The sequence below is a fragment of the Pteropus medius genome, unplaced genomic scaffold, assembly GCF_902729225.1.
Source record: "Pteropus medius unplaced genomic scaffold, Ma_sr-lr_union100, whole genome shotgun sequence".
Classification (NCBI taxonomy): domain Eukaryota; kingdom Metazoa; phylum Chordata; class Mammalia; order Chiroptera; family Pteropodidae; genus Pteropus; species Pteropus medius.
The window spans coordinates 39,246,542-39,266,752 of NW_024349800.1; the positions used below are offsets into that span (position 1 = coordinate 39,246,542).

General features: G+C 36.4%; 2 pseudogenes; both read left to right on the forward strand.

Annotated features, from left to right (window-relative positions):
* The first annotated feature begins 1,068 nt into the window (after positions 1 to 1,068).
* Positions 1,069 to 9,535, forward strand: LOC120621531 (E3 ubiquitin-protein ligase RNFT1-like; annotated as a pseudogene).
* A 3,911-nt stretch (positions 9,536 to 13,446) lies between these two features.
* On the forward strand, positions 13,447 to 14,237 carry LOC120622107 (high mobility group protein B2-like; annotated as a pseudogene).
* The last annotated feature ends 5,974 nt before the right edge of the window (positions 14,238 to 20,211 follow it).

Below are 20,211 nucleotides of genomic sequence, written 5' to 3' on the forward strand. Positions count from 1 at the left end.
TCGCTATTCTATAAAAGCATGTTGGGAAATATACCTTCCTCATAAGTTGCTCATTTTGTACTGATGCAAATATGAGATCCAAAAGTTACTTTCCAATTCAAATAACCAAAAGATTTGTTTGAGAACATGACTCCCTCAAAAACTTGGTAGGCCTCTGATCTGTTTGCTTCCAGTCAACAACATGTGCCAATAACCACACCCCCAGTTATTTCCTACACATAATTCTCAAGCACGATTTACATCTTTGTTTTTCTTTCCTCAGTTTCTCTCTCTCTCTCTCTCTCTCTCTCTCTCTCTGTCTCTCTCTGTCTCTCTCTGTCTCTCTCTCCCCTCTCCTTCTTTCTCTCTCTCTTAAATGGAGGCTACCTTCAGGTGAACAGAATTGGATGAGAAGACCACACTCTTAATCAAATCTCTGCTGCGAATCTGGTTCTAAATGCACCTTTGTTACTCAAAGTTTTTTAATATTTTGTTTTCTGAGTGTCTAAAAGTAGCCAGCTTTCTAACCTTTTAGCCCCCAAATTTCAGGAGTTCCTTTAATTCTCTTTTATTTTTGCTTACAAACCAGTCAATTCTTGCTTGAACTTTTCTCTTTCTTGAAATACTTTACTAAAATTAGCAAATAGTGGCCAACACAAACTATTAGTCTAACTCTTTCCCAAACTTCCTCTAGAGCTATAGGCTTGCTAGGCAAGTAGTGCCTTGCCTTCCAAGTTATCATAAGCAACAGTTGTAGCAAATCTTTGCCACGACATAACAGGGCTCTCAAGTAATCCAACCTCCAGTATCTGTTTCCACACCTTTCCCGACCTAATGAAGAATTGGAGGTCACATGTTTCAGATCTTTTTTCCTTACAACTGCATTCAATTTCAAGATTTCATTTTCTGTATTAGTCAAGATAGACTAACTGCTAACTGCCAACATTTCAGTTGTCTTATTATAATAAAAATTTTTCACTCTTATTAGTATCCAGTACAGATCATCAGGGAATTTGGCTCCATAAAGTCATTCAGGGATCCAGGCTTTTGTATCTTGACTTCCACTCCTTTCAGCCATAATTGGAGAACATGGAGGATCAATCAGTAAGCTTTTATGTTCTAGGCATGGAATTGTGTACCTCACTTTTACGCACAGTCCATGAGCCAGAACTTAGTTGCATGACCACACTTAATAGCAGATGAGGCTAGAAAATATTATCTAACCCTGTAACTAGAAGGAAAAGAGAAACATTTTGGTGACAATGAGAAAACCATTTCTGCCACGCTCCTCTTCATAGTACTTACAAGAGTTATAAATTTTCATTTACTTGAATATTAATAAGTGTCTCATTCATTATATTGCATACTACAAAGAGAGTTTTTAGAATATAGAAGAGATAATAAATACAACCCAGTGGTTAAGAGTGCAGACCATGGTTTTATACTGTCTAGATTCAAATCTCAACTCTACCATTTACTGGTTATGTAACATTGGACAAATTACCTAATCTCTCTGTGCCTCAGTTTTTTGTCTGTAAAATGAGGATGATACCATTTCTATTTCCTAGAGTTACTAAGGGGATACAATGAGATTATACATGTAAAGTCCTTAGAATAGGCCTGTTATGTTGTAAGAACTCAGTAAGTATTAGCTATTTTTATTATTATAGGTGGGCTTTCATTGTGTCTGTTTTTGTTCATCATTATATACCCAGTGCCTATTACAGAGTAGCTGTTAAATAAATATTTACTGAATATTGAACAAACTTAGAACTCTGAAAACTACTCCATCTGAATAGATTATTTCAAAGAGTGCCCAATTGTTTTTAAAGCAGCCAATATTAACTTTTCAGCTTTATGTTTATAAAATTAGATCTTATAAACTGTTTAATAATGGCACAATAAAATGGAAGATTTAATATAAATCCTTCAAAATAAAAATATAGCTGTACATGATCATCAAACAAATACACATAAAAATCCAAATATACTAAACAGTTACAAATTACTGAGTAGTTATTTAGATTCTTCACTGAAACAAAGGAGTTATGTCTAAATTATTTTCAATACAGAACTCCCCTTGCCCTTCACTTCGAGCCTTTAAGTGCCATTTAATTCAGGCATATATATATGAATACCATTTTTCAGGAATCCAATTATTGCAAAAGGCTAAATATAGCCATATCAAATAATAAACATTTAAAATGTTCTCTTCATACATAGAATCTTGACTCTGTGCAGTTACTTTCCCCTTTATCTCAAAATGAGTTTATTGTGAGAGGAGTTTCAGAATACTTGTAAAGATATACAACACCTCTTGTCAAAGCCTTGACCTAAGATTTGGAGAAAAATTAAATTCCTGTACTGATTTCTTTGTTTTGCTCTTATTAACTAGATGACCTTGAAATGTAACTATAAACTCCTTTTTGTCTTCTTGACTTTCTCTCCCTCAGACATTTTAAAAGTGTCGTCAAGAGTAATTAGGCTGGGTTGTTTTTTTTTTTTTTTAATTATGCTGGGCTTTCTGTTCCTTTTATTTCATTGTCTCAATGTTATTTTGAAGACTAAACCCTATAGTCATGGAACTGTGTATATTAATTATATAAACCTATAGTCCACATAAGCATAAATATAATAGAGAAAAAACTTAAATGTTTTTCTTTGGCCTTTAAAATCAGAAATTAATAATATCTGAGTGGAAAAAAAGGGTTCTTTGTATTTATTTGTATTTATTATGTTTAACATAAGCAGTGTATGAAAGAGTTCCAAAATCTGTAAGAGGCTAAATGGCAATGTTATTCTACCTCCTAAGCATAAAGAATGCCTAAGATAACTTTAAAATTATTGCAAGAGAAAAAAAAGTGTGAGAGGGTATACCACAAAGTGTTAAAAAGTAATTTTGCCTCTGGGAAATGAAATCGAGTGAGGGAAGAAAAAGATAGGGAGAGATATAAGAGATTTCACTTTTATATTATTTTAATCATATCACAAGCATCTGTTAATTTTTAAAAACCATTAAAGATGCAAAAACAAAATATGTTGTAGTGCATATTAATTCACATATTCACCCACAAACTGTATCTGTAGAGACTGATTTAAAATATCAAGCTTATTAAAAAACTGTTTTACCAATCTTGGCATGATTGTTATCTTTCACCTAAGACTTTCCAGACTTACTGACCTCAGAAAAGAATCAAGCAATTAGTAGTGCTGTAAATTCTTGGCAAGAGCTTATGAAACTGGAATCTACCCTGTGGGAATCACAAAACATGCTTCATTTAGGGGGATTTGCTGCGTGGATGCATGAGTGAGTGAATTAATGTGGACTCAGGTTAATTTCAGTAGCTCTGTTGGTGCCATTCATGACTAGCGGAGAGAAGATACCCAGCCTGGGCTGCAGAGCTGAGTTTTTCCAGTGCTGACCCAGAATTTATACCATGAATTGGGGCTTAAACTTGTGAGATTGTAGAACTAATAAAATTTCTATGTGCTAGAGCTTCACCATATTTACTGGATGTCAGACAAGCCTTAGAAATAATAACTAATAATTTTCATCTGTCCACCATAACAGTATACTTTGTCCCCACAAGGAATTCATAGCAGCCTCTCAAAAAATTGAAATTCTACAGGGAAATACTATAAAATATCAATATTATAATGGAAAGCAGCCAATCAAGGAAATTCGACTCTCAAAATTAATAACACAGGAAGTTCTCTATTTGCAAATAAAATATTTCTAAAAGGTCATTCGTAAGTCACCTGTTTGAAATTAGAAGCAATGCTATAAATGGTGGTTAGATTGCCACTTAGCCCCCAAAACATGTAGCGTGCTGATCTCAACCTGCCTGTGTTAAAACTACACTGATGACAACCTTACTTAAAGTTTTGAACCAGAGGGATTTATAACTGAATGTTGTCCATTATAAGCATCTGTGAGTTAATTTTGCAAACTAAACAACTTATAATACTATTCCAACGTTTAAAGAGTTGACTTACAAATGCCCTAGGAAGTAGGTTTTATTATCCCTATTTGTCAGACAAAGAAAATGAGCCTCAAGAGTATACAATTAAAATTGGTACAGCCACTATGGAAAACAGTTTGGAGGTTCCTCAAAAAACTAAAAATAGAACTACCTTATGACCCAGCATTTCCCCTTCTGGGTATTTATCTAAAAAATCCCCAAATACTAATTCGAAAAGATATATGCACCCCTATGTTCACTGCAGCGCTATTTACAATAGCCAAGATATGGAAGCAGCCTAAGTGCCCAACAATAGACAATTGGATGAAGAAGTTGTGGTACAATGAAATGAAATGTTACTCAGCCATAAAAAAGAAAGAAAGAAAGAAAAATCATACCATTTGCAACAACATGGATGGACCTAGAGGATATTATGCTAAGTGAAATAAGTCAGAAAGAGAAAGACAAATACCATATGATTTCACTTATATGTTCAATCTAAGGAACAAAATAAATGAAAAAACAAAATGAAATTAGACTCATAGATACAAAGAACAAACTGATGATTGCCAGATGGGGAGTGGGGTGGGTTAGGGGGTTGGGTGAAAAAGGTAAAGAGATTAAGAAGTGTAAATTGGTAGTTACAAAATAATCATAGGGATGTAAAATACAGCATAGGGAATACAGTCGATAATATTGTAATAACTATGTATAGTGCCAAGTGGGTACTAGACTAATTGGGAGATCACTTCATAAATTATATAAATATCTAACCACTATGCTATACACCTGAAACTAATATAAAATAATATTGAATATCAACTCTAATTGAGAATAAAATTTTTAAAAAGAGTATACAATATATTCTTCGGTAGGAAAATCAGGGTTTGAAACCATATCAGTCTGCATCTGAAGGTCCAGCTCTGTTCATTGCACTGGTTTGCCTCTTAGTCTCATTGGAATTCTGTTGTGAAGATCCTGGAATGCCAGGATAAGATGTCTATCAATAATATAGTTTTATCAGTAAGTGATATGATCAAAATGTTGCTACAGAAAAATTCACCTGTGGGTGAATAAATTGAGGAAGGCACTGGAAGTAGGAAATGCAGTTAGGAGGCTGCAATGGAGTGGTAGCCGCAGAAAGGTCCAAGAAGAAAAGAATTGAAGGAAAACAACAAAAAAATGAACAAAAAATAAAACCCTTGTAGATCTGGATGACTGATTGCCCCAGAAGCTAAGAGAGAGGAGGAATTAAAAGAGGTTATCCAGGTGCAACTCCCAGTGATGCAGAGTGATGACAGCATTAAATGCAAATGGAACTTAAAGAAATGAGATGATAATAGAAAAAAGTACATAGTGCTTAATTGCCATATTTTGGTTGGCCTGTATCAGAATCCCCCTTTATTTCTGTGGAAAGCTCAAGGGAATCAAAGGTCATCTTTGGCAGCTGGGGCCTCAGGACATGATCCTGATCAATTAGAAACTCCATCCCAGGTCTTTTAATCTGGGAGGAATAACACCAAAACTATCAGTTAGGGACCACACTGGAAGGTATTTGAGTAATTAAAGAGGAGCAGTGATCATGTGTGAGGGAAGGGGACAACCAACTCCCAGGCATTATCCTCTATGGACTCCTATGGGGTGTACTTGGCAGTGCTCTCTGTGCCCTAGGGTTCTAGGGTTCCTGCCCGTTTTCCATGCTTGGTTCTCTGGCTTCCCTGTCAACTCAGTGAGATATCTGATATCCTCAGTGAGATATCTGATATCCTCCCAGTGAATTCATTTTCTGTTGGAGTTACCCAGTTAGTGGATTTCTGTTGTGTGCAGTTGAGAACCCTGTGTGATACAAACACTGCCTTTAGTTTTAAACAGATTGTGCTGGCATCATGACCAGATGCCCAGATGGAAGCCTCCAGCATTCAGTTTGAAATGTGGGATTAGAGTCTAGGAGAGGACTGGGTCTGGGAATATGGATTTAGGATACTTCTAACCAGAACCAAAGATTTAAGCCAGGAGAGATCATCTAGGGAAAAGATCTGAGAGAGAGAAAATAGAAGTAAGCAAAGTGAGCAAAGTGTAGAACTTGAGGGGCCACCCATATTTAGGAGGCAAGAGAACAGATCAAGGAAGAAGCAGTAACAGTAGTAGGAGGCAAATCACACTACTGCCATATCACAGAACCCAAAGGAGTTAAGACTTTAAAAAATGATGACGATTGGAAGCTATTAAATGCTGTAGAGTCCAGAGAAGATGAGCACTGAGAATGGGTTACTCGATATCATAATTAGAAGACCACTGATCTTTAGAAAGCTGTTTTATCATGATGGTGAGAAAAGAAATCAGATTGCAGGAGGGTAGAGACTTAAAGAGTGGTGTGAAAGCAGGAGAAAATATAGGCTATAGTTTAGAGAAGTTTGGCAGGATTTTATCTGTCTTGTTCACTGCTGTATTGCCAACTCCTGGAAAAGTACCTGGCATATGACAAGTTCTCAATAAATATTTGTTAAATGAATGAACAAAGAAGAGCAGAAGTAGAAAATTAACTTGAGTTAAAGTATGATAAACAGGCAAGTTTCTAAAATTGAGGTTCCCAAGTATGTTTGCAAGTCAGGGTTACCAAGTCCTCTGTCCCACTTCCTCTTTGGGCTGTAGACTCTCCATTAGTTACGCCCTAGATGCTTCTTCTCCAGTCTACTATCGCCTTCTTCACTCTACTATTTAGTTTGTTCGTACGATAAGCTAATTTAATGACCATTCCTTAGATAATTTCTCATCCTAATTTATTTCTCATTCTCCTCAGAATATTCTATTTCTTCTACTAATTATGTCCCACACAGAGCTAAGTCACATATTCTTCATCCATACTTATTTTGTATTATACCACAGTAAAACTTCAAAAAGCTGTTGTGGATAATCCAATAAAACTAAGTCTGATTAACTAGAAACTGTATTTCAGGTGTACTATTACATGGTATCTCAATTGCACATTTTAAGAAATTCACTACTCTATAGTCCTTTAAAACACCAAATTTAAAATCCAATAACCAAATGCCCAAATACAGTATCAAGACATTTTAAATAAATCTTGTAAAAGCATACAATTTAAATAGCCTCTGACTAAATAATAATAAACATAAAAAATAAGATTTATTCTTTTTATTTTCAATCTTTCCCTCTCCAAATGTCAGAAGTCTATGAGTAAAGAACAGGCATTAAAAAAATAAATTGTAACCAGAAATTTAAGAAGTCATCAGTGGTTCTTAAGTGCAATACACTTGGACTACAATAATAAGATTACAGACCTAGAGGTTTCTCATCCTTAGTTTACGGTTCTTCATAGGTGCAATTAAAGCATATAAAGCCTTTCTAATGGGTTTAAGAAGCAGTTTTCTTTTTGCTTGCAGACTTTAGGGAGGCAATCTTCAAGTGCCTGTCATAGGTTTGTCAGAGGAGTAAGCTATCTAGGTGTTACTGTATTAATTAGGCAGTCTAAAATTATTTTTGGAAAAAGACTGGAAGAAATACAAAATGAATAATTTGCTTTTGATCATGTCATTCCCTTTAGTTTTTTTCTTAATAATTTTATATGCATGTACATGCAAACATTGCATGTATGTGTATATGTGTGTGTGTCTGCAGATAGGTGGTCAAGAAACTCTTCGTATCATTCCTCACCCTCCTCCTAGTCTAAAATTTGGCTTTGCCAACACTGAGTGCTTGATCAAGGTGTGACCAGTCTGTAACAGCAGAGTTTTTTCAGTTGCATAGGCCAATGATGTTCATCATCAAAATCCTCCCAGTCACAATAGGGGTTTTTCATTCTTGGGTATGTGGGGACTTGCACTTAACTGAATGGTCATTTCCAGATTAGGTCTTCTTGCCACTCCACTCCACTTCAATTTAAAATGTGATGGTTGAAGTTTTGGGAGGATCTAGGAATCTGTTAATCTATGAACTAAATGATATGAGATTACCTCAGACCTGAAAACCTTCATTCCAAAATGGCATCATTTTTGCACCAGGCTGTGTGATGAGACATGACCTAGGTACAGACATGCATGGTATGAAATGGGCCTCTTACCCACAAGCAAGAAGCCATTCCTGTGGAAGAGCGCTGGGGTCCTCCCAGGGCCAGAGATGTGGAAAAGCCATCTTCTCATCAGTGCAGAGCAATTGCCAGTCTTAGTCATACAGTATTCGGCACAAAACCAGGCTCACCAAGTTGGCCCAAATGCAAGTCGAGAAATGTAGGCACAGGGCAGGAGTTGCCAGTCGTGGGGTTTGAAGGTGATGGCCCTGATTGAGGGCTGTGAGGCCATATCTCCCATTCTTCCTATATTAGTTTTCAAGGCCTCTGTCCATTCATTGCCATGAGAGGAAACAGAGCCCTAAAGCAAAGAAATCTGGATCACAAAAACTATTCAAGGGTAATGAAGCCAACTGTAGTCAACTGCACAGTCCTCTAAGAGCTGCAGGCAATGAGGATGCCTCAGCCTCCCAATGTGTCCACACAAAATTGATGAAAGGTTCTTGTCTTCATTCTAGAGATGAGCATATCCAGATAAACTCCATCCCTAATGAATGTGCTGAAAATCCAAGCTCAGGAAATATAAGGTCAGCTGTACATAGCTGTGCCCATGGATGTGTACATAGTCACTTAGAAAGTCACACACGTCGTGAAGCAAGGCAGCCTGATGATGCTGCCATGGAGTCTGGAGATCAGAGAAGTAACTCCTTCTCAGAATTCTGATATTTCTTCAGGTGGCTGCAGAGAAGCCTTCCATACAGTTTGATTCCGGGCGTCAAACTAGTTATGCAGCATGTAACAGGAATTTGTCTTGGAATTGGGCTGCTTACACCTTTTTGGTATGCAAACAAAAGCATTGTAAATCGGGTTTTTCTAAGAGAAAGGTGCTCAAAGATTCAGTGTGCTTGGTTACTGGTACTCTTAGCAGGATCTTCTGTTCTTTTAGATTATACCTTCCATTCTTGGTCACTTTATTACAGCTTAATTTTTTTAAAAATCTTACTTTGGACCATTTGAGCTTCTGGGAAGTACTTTGGATTGTTGGAATTACAGACTTCATTCTGAAATTCCTCTTCATAGGCTTAAAATGCCTTATTTTATTGGTGCCTTCTTTCATCATGCCTTTGAATCTAAGGGTTACTGGCATATATTTTTAGAAGAATTTTTGTTCCCATACCAGTTTGGTTTTGTTACCTTATAAGCTATGGGGAGTTTGGTAATGTAACTAAATGGAGTTCTGGCATATTGCTTGCTTTCCTTTACCTCATATTACAATTTTTGGACTTTTCTGAACATCTAAGAACTTTCAGACAGGTTTTGTGAATACTTTTTACACGACGAAGTTACGGAGTGGCTGCCAGCAAGAGATGTGGATGATATTTGTTCGATATGTCAAGCCAAATTTCAAAAGCCAATTCTTCTCATCTGTCAGCATATATTTTGTGAAGAAGGCATTGCTGTGTGGTTTAACAGAGGGAAAACATGTCCACTGTGCAGAACCGTGATTTCAGACCATATAAACAAATGGGAAGATGGAGCCGCTTCATCACACCTTTGAATATATTAAGTTGTATGAACTATTAAGGCCACAAAACACTGATTTCATTTAGTTACAGTGAGTATTGATAAAGACATTAGAATGGATTTTTAGGGCTACAAGTTAAGGAAAATGTTTCCAAGTGGTTTTAGAATATTATCATAAGACTTAAATGTTGTAGTCCAAATTATCCTAAGATTAATTGAAAGAATCTTATGTTTTAAAAATATATATAAGTAATGTTCAACCTAATGCATATTCAACATTTATTTTATCCTAATTATTTAACAGGTGATTGCAGTGTTAAGTTTTAAATGTATTTTCTTGTTGATTTTTTTATCAAAACAGCAATTGGATAACTAGAACTAGTAGTTCATAGAGAATCTCAGGTATTCTTTCCTGAATTGTTTTCAGAGTAAAGAATATTTTTCATATTTTAAGTTTTATAAAAAAGAAATGGAGGCACAGCAAAAGACAAGAACAGGCATTTCACAAAGGTAGAAATACAAATCACTGATAATTCTGTATAATAACAAGAATAATTAAAAAGCAGTACAAATTAAAATGAGAAGATACCACTTGTCAGAAATCAAATTGGGAAAGTTTTGTTTTGTTTTTTAAATACTATTTAATGTAGATGAGGAGGCAGGTAGTTTTATACACTGCTAATAGGTATGTAAAATGGTCAACATTTCTAGAGGGAATGTTAGTACTATTTATCAAAAGCGCTAAAACGTGACTACTTGGCAATTTCACTTTGAGAAATTAGCCAGCTCAAAGGAAATAATCAGAGCTATGTGCAAAGATTTTATCTACCAAAAAGCTCCTTACAATATTATTTTTAATGGTGTAAATAGACATCACCTACAACAAGCAAAAAGATTGTAAAATAATGCTGTATGATCTCAGGATCACAAAAGAGATGATGGCATATAGATAGATATATAACTATGAGTAAAGGAATGGGGGGAAAAACCTACCAAAATGTTAACAGTGGGATTATGGGTGATTTTTATTTTGTTCTTTGTACTTTTTTCTATATCTATAATGCACATGCATTACTTTGGCAGTAAGTACAGTCTTGCTAAAAACAAATAAAAGGAAATGTACAGCACTAGTCCAGAGTTTTTCATGATTTAATTACGATTCAGGAGATGCAACTGAACTTCCTGCTTAGTTTTCATATCTGCTCAGTGGGGGATTTGTGATGTTAAGTGCTTAGACTGTAGAACAGAGCTCAACTGTTATAGTCCAATTTATCAAAAGATTAACTGAAAGAATCCTATGTTTTAAAAAATACACAAGTAATGTTCAACCTAATGCATATGTAACATTTCTTCTATCCTAATTACTTGACAGGCGATTTCAGAATTAAATTATGTGTTTTCTTGTTAATGTTACCAAAACAGCAATTGGTAACTAGAACTAGTAGTTCTTCAAAGAACTCAGGTATTCTTTCTTGACACTGTTTTCAGAATAAAGAATATTCTAGAGAATGACTTCCGTGAATCAATGAAGGCAGAAAAATTGAACAGCTTGCATAGATGTCTTCCCTCACCTATACTTCCCCATTTGGGAGCAGGGGCAGCAAGAGGGTAGTACTTCCAAGTGGTCTGTGCCCTACACATTCCTGCCCATCTAGGGTGCTGGGGACACTAAGCTGCTCATGGTATCCTTGAACTGAGGAGAACACATAAGGGAGAGCCATGACAACTGGTGTGAGCACATCACTTGTAATGTTTCTCTCATGGTTATGACATCAAATTTGCCCTGAAATACTTCATGTTCTAGATGACATTAGATAAGTTGGTCTGGTCATGTAAGTGGTCTCCATGTCCCCGTTACATTTTTCCATTAATATTCTCCATACTGATATTTAAATTCATGGTCACTGTAGGTATGTTATGAAATCTAGTAGTCATTTACCTAGAGCCAGGATGCCTACTTGTAGGGGTAAACTTGAGAGAGTCAGAGACAAGGTTTTCCTTCAGTCATGCCACCGGAAGATCATTTTACCTTGCCTTCCAAGTAGAAAGGGTAGAATTAAAAATAAGTTCCCTTTAAGGGATGCTGGTAAGTTCTTTCCATAAAAATTATTGATGTTTCCTCACAGCCAAACCTGTTAAAGAAAAACTATTATGGAGTTAAAGAAAGGCAATTCTTTTGACATAGAAATTGAGCCATATTTTCTTGGTGAAATTCCTTAGTAATAAGCAAATGCCTTCCTGTGTCTGTCATGTTCTGTCTCTTTAAATGAGCACAGCTCACCCTCCAAATATGCAAGTTACCCCGTGAAGATGGGGTGAAATGAACACTCATCCAGTTCTGGGAGGACGGTGGCCACAGTGGTCATGGAGTTTTTCTGGGTATGATCTTTCCAGCAGGCAGTTTGTTAATCTATATAAAAAATAGCTAAAATCGTTCATACCATTTGCCAGAGAACATACTCTTCGGAACACTTATGTTGAGAAATAATTTGTAATATTCGAAGAATATTTAAGAATGTTCATTGCTATTTACAAAAGTGAAAAACCAAAAAAAAAAGTCCAATAATTGGAATTTGTTAAATAAATCATAGCATAATCACACGATAGGGTACTAAGAGGCCATTATTCATTATATACTTGTTATGTCCTTGAATAATATGGAAGGATATTAAGAAAGGTACGTGATATAAAGATAAGTGAAAACATATATATTATAAATCCAATGTTGATGTATATTCTATAGACACATACACACACAACACACATTTGTGTAAATACATGTGTATTCACCACTTTTCTTTTACCTAAGAGCTACATTAGTACCAGTTTTCAGTAACCAAAAGAAATCCAAAGAGGATTTTTGCTTTTACAAAAAAAAAAAAAAAAAAGATGAAAAGTGCTAACAGCTTTCAGCATTTGTTTGGCAGTGAGCTGTTACAGAGGCAGCACGCATGCATGCGCGAGTGTGAGAGTAACTCCACCAGCTTCCTTCTGTAGGAACTACACTCCGCATCGCAGCATCGAGTGCCACAGTCATGGAATGGCTCGTGGGGTCGGAGAGGCCCAGAATGTGACTCTACCAAATCTGTGAGCATCTGTGCTTTGTCTTGATTTATTTTGTGCATCTATTAGCAAGATGTGTCCTAAGGTATCATAAAAGCCTAAGACAGCTCTTAAGAGTGTCACTCATAGCGTAAAACTGGACGTAATTAAGCGTGTTTGGTATAATTTGGTAGGTTATTTTTTGGGTCTGGGAATGCTAAAAAATTTTTCCATATAAATTAGTGATAATTGCCTATTTGCTTTATGCCATTTTAGCTTACAAAAGGTTTCATAGAAATACTCTACTTTTGGATAGCAGGAGAAATCTAGATATAGACATAGATAGATATAGATATATAAATAGAACTATATATCTATATCTATCTATCTATCTATCTATCTATCTATCTATCTATCTATCTATCTATCTACCTACCTATCTAAGAGACTCCAGATTTTCCAGCCTTACTGGATAACATTCATATTCTATAACTCTATTCCCTATTTTGTATGACCACAAGAAGGTCTATCTTCTTTTCAGGTATTCTGAACACCTCCAGCAAGTGTTTACATATTCTTCAATCCATCTTGGTTTCCAGTGTCACCTTACAGTCAGCAGGCCTGCTCCAGAACTCTCTCCCAATTACCTCTAGCTATCTCATAACAGCTTTTCCAGCTGGCTGTCACTCTAATAACTACCTTACATGAAATGTGAAGCATTCTATTTCCCAAGAGCAGTTTACATAAGGCTGCAATTTTAACAAACTTTATGAAGTCTTGAGGATTACATAAGAAAATTATAGTGCAGAAAAAGAAAACGTAAAAGTGGGTATCAGAGAAACCAGTTCGCACTGGAGCTCTGTCAAGGAAGCAGCTCTGTGGGGCTCTGAGGAGTAGACACTGTCTGTCACCATGAGTAAAGGAGACCCCAGCAAGCTGAGGGCAAGATGTCTTCGTATGCCTTCTCTGTGCAAACCTACCAGGAAGAGCATGAGAAGAAACACCCAGACTCTTCCATCAATTTTGCCAAATTCTCCAATACATGTTTGGAGTGATAGAAGATCATGTCTACAAAGGAAAAGTTCAAGTTCGAAGATACGGCAAAAAGTGACAAAGCTCATTATTACAGGGAGATAAAAAATTATGTTCCTCCCAAAGGTGATAAGAAAGGAAAGAAAAAAGATCCCAATGTTTCTAAAAGGGCTCTATCAGCCTTCTTCCTATTTTGCTCTGAACATTGCCCAAAGATCAAAAGCGAGCACCTTGCTTATCCACTGGGGATACTGCAAAAAACTGGGTAAACCGTCAGCCAAAGATAAGCAGTCATATGAACAGAAAGCAGCTAAGCTAAAGGGGAAATATGAGAAGGATATTGCCGCTTACTGTGCAAAGGGCAAAAGTGAACAGGCTCCAAGAAGAAGAATGAACCAGATGATGAGGAGGAAGAAGAAGAAGATGAGGAGGAGGAGAAAGATGGAGATGAAGAATAAATGATTATCCTGTAATGTGTGTGAAGTGTGAACGTGGGCTCAGGCAATTGTTTTGCTAAGAATGTGAATTCAAGTGCAGCTCAATATTAGCCTCAGTATAAAAACTATACAGGTTTTTGTATAGCTGATAAGATTCTTTGTAGAGAAAATACTGGTTATAGCTTTTTAAGGGGCTACTACATACAGTTAGATTTTAAGGCTTCTGATGTTAAATATTTCTAAATAATGATTTCTTTCACTTCTTGACTTGTGTATGGTAGCACAGCAAACTCACAGGAATTAGTATCAATAGTAAATCTTGTGTTTGTTTTTTTTTAGAATTTTGTATTTTTAAATGTTGTAATAAAATTATGTATATTTTTTAAAAAGTGGATATCAGATATCATTGCCCCTAAAGTTCCCCCATACGTCTCTTTCCAGGAGCCTTAGCTTTCAGCATCGCCCTACTCTCCTGGATGGGAGTCTCCCCTAGTAGTCCTGGGGCCCTAACTTATTTCTGACCATCGACAGAGGAAATGAGATGTTGCAACAATCTGGACAGAGGTATATCTGCCCCCAATAAAAATGGCTCTTTGCGTTATTAACAGAAACCTCAGCATCTCCATCTAAAACATCTGTATTTGGATTCCCCCACAAGTTCAGGATGTCCCCCAAAACAACTGGTTGCCACTTTTTTTTGGATCCTCTAGAACATAAAAAGAACATAAAGGCAAAATCCACCTTCTATCCTTAGAACATTTGAGAAAAAAATTCAAAAAATTTGGAATGCGATTTCAGATACATAGTAACAAATAGTTAATAAGTTCTCACTATGTACCAAATACTGAACTTACATTACATTAATCTTCATAAGACTCCTCTACCGTAAGTGCTATCATTAATATCTCCATATGGATGGGGAAATTAAGACAGAGAGCAGTTAAATAATTTGCCCAAAGTCACAAAGCCAGAAAGTGGTCAAAAAAGGCTATAGCCAGGTAGTCTCATTCTACAGAGATAACCACTCTTAGCTACAACATTATACTGCCTCACAGGATGGGAAGAAGAAAAGAAATGGAAAGTAAAGAAAGGAGGAAAGTACTGCAAAATGGTGACTTTTTTTTTTTCCCGTATTTTTCGAATTGCCTAAAAGGAACTTTACCTTTAGAATTAGGAACTAGAATTTCTATATCTATATATTGTCTATATCCACATCCACATCTGTGTTCTGCAGCTGTGCACTGCATAACAACATTTTGGTCAATGATAGACGCATATATGACAGTGGTCCCACAGGATAATGATGGAGCCGAAAAATTCCTATTGTTTAAAGACACCATAGTTATGTTAACTTCACAGCACAATGCATTACTCATGTGTTTGTGGTGATTCTGGTGTAAACAAACTCACTGTGCTGCATTTATATATACTGTGTAAAAGTATAGCACATACAATTACGAATAGCACATAAAACTTGACAATAATAATAAATGACTGTTATTGGTTTACACATTTACTATACTGTACTTATTTTGTTATTTTAGAATGTACTCTTTCTACTTATAAAAAATGTTTACTGTAGAACAGTGTGCTATTTTGCCACCAGCAGCCTCATATATCTCATGTTTACTAAGTCTATTGATTGCATCATTTTCTCTTGTGCTTGATATAATCTGGTGTTGTTTCGTACAGTGACATGCAATATAGGCTTGTAGCCTAGAAGCGATAGGCTGTACCCTACAGCCTAGGTGTGTAGTAGACTCTACCATCTAGGTTTGTGTAAGTGTACTTTATGATGTTCGCACAATGAGGAAATCGCCTAACGACCCATTTCTCAGAGCATATCCCTGTCATTAAGCAGCATAAGACTATATGAAGAACATGACTGTATATCAATGAATGTGTTGGAGAAACAAAAAGCTTCTCTAGACATGCACATTCATCTCCCTAATTCACACTGACCACTATGTAGACATCTTTTCTCTAAGAAATACTGCTTACTTACATGAATAGGCCCCCAGGGGACTATGTTTATATTCTGTGACCTCATGCACTGGCTTGAGTTGACTAATTAGGAGACTACCTGACTCATCTTGGGCCAATACAATTTTCTTACCTAAAGATTCCAATCAGAATTGAGACTCACCAGTCAAACTGAGTTAGTCTTTTTGTATAGAGGACAAATATAGTCAGAGTAGGTTAATTGCTATAACAATCAATCCTCAAATTTCAGTAGTTTAAGTTTATTTCTCAATCATATCACACAGTTCAGTGTAGGTCAGTGGAGATGGGAAAATGCTCTGCTCCACAGATTTTTATCAGGTACCCAGGCTCCTTCCATCTAGTGGTTCAACTATTCTCTAAGTCCTCAGTCAAAGGAAGAAGGAGAGGATGGAGGGAGGCAGAGTAGGTTTTTTTAATTGGTCAGGCCTAGAAATAGTATGCATCCTTTCTGCTCACATTCCACTAACCATAACTCATCACGTGACCATGCTGAACTGCAAAGGACACTGGGAAATGTAGTCCAGTTGTATGCCCAGAAAGAAGAGAAAATGGGTAGATGACTGTCTACTTAGTCTGTATTACAACATATAAGTTTTAAACTGTGAGGTCCATAGTCTGTCAACTTGAATTAAATTCAATAATATTATTTACAACCTCAAGAGCCTTAACAAAGTCACCTACCACTGTTGCTTCTGGTTTAGACTTTCCTGATTCCTCAGTCCCCTTTATTTTGGCTCTATTTTAGCGGGCCTATTTGATAATGCTTTCGGGTTTTTGTTTTCGTTTTTTGTTTTGGCTACAAGTATCAGGCATTCATTATACTCAGCTCAAGCATAAGAATTTTAAGAAAAACACATGATAAGGTAATGGAAGCTTTCGGAAACCCAAGAACAGGAACCATAATGAGCTGGCTTCAGAGAAACTAGTGCTAAAATCTAGTTCTCAGTCTGAGGTGATTGTACAGACCTCCACCAATAGAAATTCACAGGTGTTCATGGTATTTCATCATTATAAATACAGTTCAGGCATACTCCTTTCAGTCCCAATACTATCTAACTGGTAACTTTTCTCTTTACTTTCATGCCATGTCTCTGAGAGAGAGACTCTGATTGGCCTAGTGTATCTTTTCCAAACTGGCTACAGGTCATGGGAATCTAGTCAATCTATGGATTGACTGCCCTGGAATCAGGTACCCACCTCTGGTCCAATCAGCCATGAGAAGATCAGAAATCAGAGAACTGAACCATCTGATACAAAACATGGCTGCTGGATCTACTTCTTCGGCAGGAACCAGAAGTTAGAGCAGTTCACACTAGATGCTACCGGGGCAGGGGGATTGATTTTTTGTGTGTGCGATAGATATTTTTCATGAAAAAAAGTGAGTCACCTCTTTTTCAATCAACTTGTTTTTGATCTTAGCAATTCTGCCAGGATATAATTTCCTATATCCAATCTCCAGCTTTCTGAATTATAATTAAAGTTAAGACAAGCCCATGGTCCCATCCCAACCCAGTCCAGTCCTTGCTCAACTATCTCCCTGTGAGAAGAGTTAGACTAGACATGTGGTAAAGGCATTTTGTCCCTTGGGTGGTGTGAAGAGTAGGAGTAGGAAAAAGTTCCTGAGAAGATTCTATTTTCTGTTCCCACCTAGAGCTCCCTCATTTCCTTCCTATCTTCCACCCTATTTCTTAAACTATAAAGAGTTAGAGCTACAGCAAAAGCTCAAAAAGTATAGCAAGTTGGGCATAAATGCCAACTCTGCTTTCAACATGTCACAGCTGGAACAGGATAGGAAACTTCTTGAGCCAAAACTTAAACTTCGCAATGGGTAGCAAACTGGCTTTAAGTATTTTTTTCTATAAGGACAAAACTCAGAGATAGAAGTTTATTTATAAAAGGAAAAATGCAAGTTTTAGTATATTGTTAGAATGAGCAGTAACTTTTTTAATGAAAACTTAAACTCTTACTAACAAAGTAAAACATTTAAAAACCCCATTCGGTTTTATGAAGGCTTTCATTTGGAAAGATTTCTAAAGAGGGTAGGCCCATGGTCTGCCCTAATTTAATTTCTTGTTTCTCTGTTTCATTTCTTTTTTCTTTTTTTTTTCTTTTCTTCTTCTTCTTCTTCTTCTTTTTTTTTTTTTTTAAATATGCTTCCCTGTGGTGAATGTCAAGTGTGGATTTGCCAGATTGTTTGGACATACTCCAAAAGAAATATCTCACCCATATCTTTAAAGAAAAAGGCATTTAGTATACACATGTCTAAAAGCCCAAGTAGCTGGAAGGTAGGGATGGGACAGTGAAGGAGGGTAGAGGCAGGGTTTCATATTTTACTAGCAAACTTTTGACCAGACTTTCTGAACCTTAGCATTTTAGAAATTTGAGTTGGCCAAGTCAGTTGTGAAAGACTTGTACACAGCAGGAACCAGAAAAATAGAAGATTATTTGCATGAGTTTTCCACCACCTAATTAGATATGCACTGTTCCATAACCTGGCACAACATAAACATGTTTGTTTATTTTAAGGCTGTCTGCTGACATGCATTGTGAGTTTTCTCAGGGATAATGTGGCACAGAGAGGTAGAGTTGACGGCCTAGACCCAGAGCCTCTAAAGGCAAGTGCTGAAATCATCACTTGAAGGGGTTTCTCAAAGCAGGCTGGCTATTGTCAGGAACAGTCCTTAGGCACGCTGGCTCTGAGTAGTTAAAGGAGTGAGGTTGGTTTAGCAGATCATGTTGCCCTTTAGATTACTTGTATATTCCTATGTATATTGCAAAGAGTCTGAGTTCCCACCCACAATATAGGTGTAAAATGTGACAAGATGGGCTCAGGGTCTTATTGAAGTAATGCTTCAATAAGTAATGCAATAGAACAAATAAGAGAGGTGAAGAGTGTGTACAGAAAAGTTAAGAGTATGGACTTGGGAGGCAGACTGCCTGGGTTGAACTCCCAGCCCTCCTTCTCTAGCCATGTTATTTTGGGTAAGTTACTTAACCTTGCTGTGCCTCAGATTCCCTGTCTATAATATGAAGGTTAAATAGCCCTTACTTTAATAGAGTCATTATGAGTATTAAATGAATTAACACTTTTAAGGTCATTAGGACATTGTGTAACCTGCAGTAAATGATATATGTGATTGTTAAATAAAGTGGTGAAGCTTGTATTGATGGACTCCAGAACTCTGTATTCTCAGATAAGAAAGTGTTAAATGATAGAATAAACCCATATTGGGGCACGTCTAAATAAACTGCAGTGTGGTTGGTCTATGAAACACCATACTAGTCACTTTTAAAAGCATATCTATACATACTGCTGCATGTATTAGGAATAATCCCTAAGAAACGCTGTTAAGGGAGAGAGCAAGTCCCAGTACAACATATGTAGAAATAATTATGAGAAGTAGCACTTACTATTTTCTTTGTATCGGGCATTGTTTTAAGAGCGTTACATATATTAACTCATCTAATTTCCATAACAAGGAGGGTACTAGTTTTTTCCCCATTGTGGAAAACCAGTCTAAGAGAAGTCAGGTAATTTGTCTAAGGTGACCCAGTCAGTAGGTAGATGAGCTGAGACTTGAATTCAGATAGTCTTGCTCCAATGTAGATTTATTAATCACGATGTTAAACTTTTCTCCTAGTAGTATAATCCTAGTTGTGAATAAATAAAACTACATACATATAAAGATAAATACACATTTTAAAAAAAGGTCTGGAAGTGTAGACACTAACTATTAACCCTTAAGGAGAGGAGTGCGATTGAATTGCGGAAGAGGAGACAGATGCTTAAGGTGAAGGGAGGCTTTCACTTTTTATTATATATACTTGTATTTTATTTGAATTATTTAAGATAAATTATTAAATTACATGAATATGAACTCATGTATTGCTTTTGGAAAGAAAAATAATTGTAAAATAAATGAATTTATTTTATTTACATAATTATGAAGGACTTACTCTATGCCAGGCAGTATTCTTAGGGTTTTACAAATATTAAATAACTTGATTCTCTTTTTAAAAAAAATCTCCATTTTTGCAGATGAGGAAACTGAAGTATGTATCACACTGTTGATAAGAGGCCAAGTGGGATTTGAACCCAGAGAGGCTGGCTATAGATTCTGCGCTCATAGTCACTGTATTATATATGTATACATGTGTGAGCTGAACCCTGAACCCATGGTCCTCACACATTTTCCAATGCTAG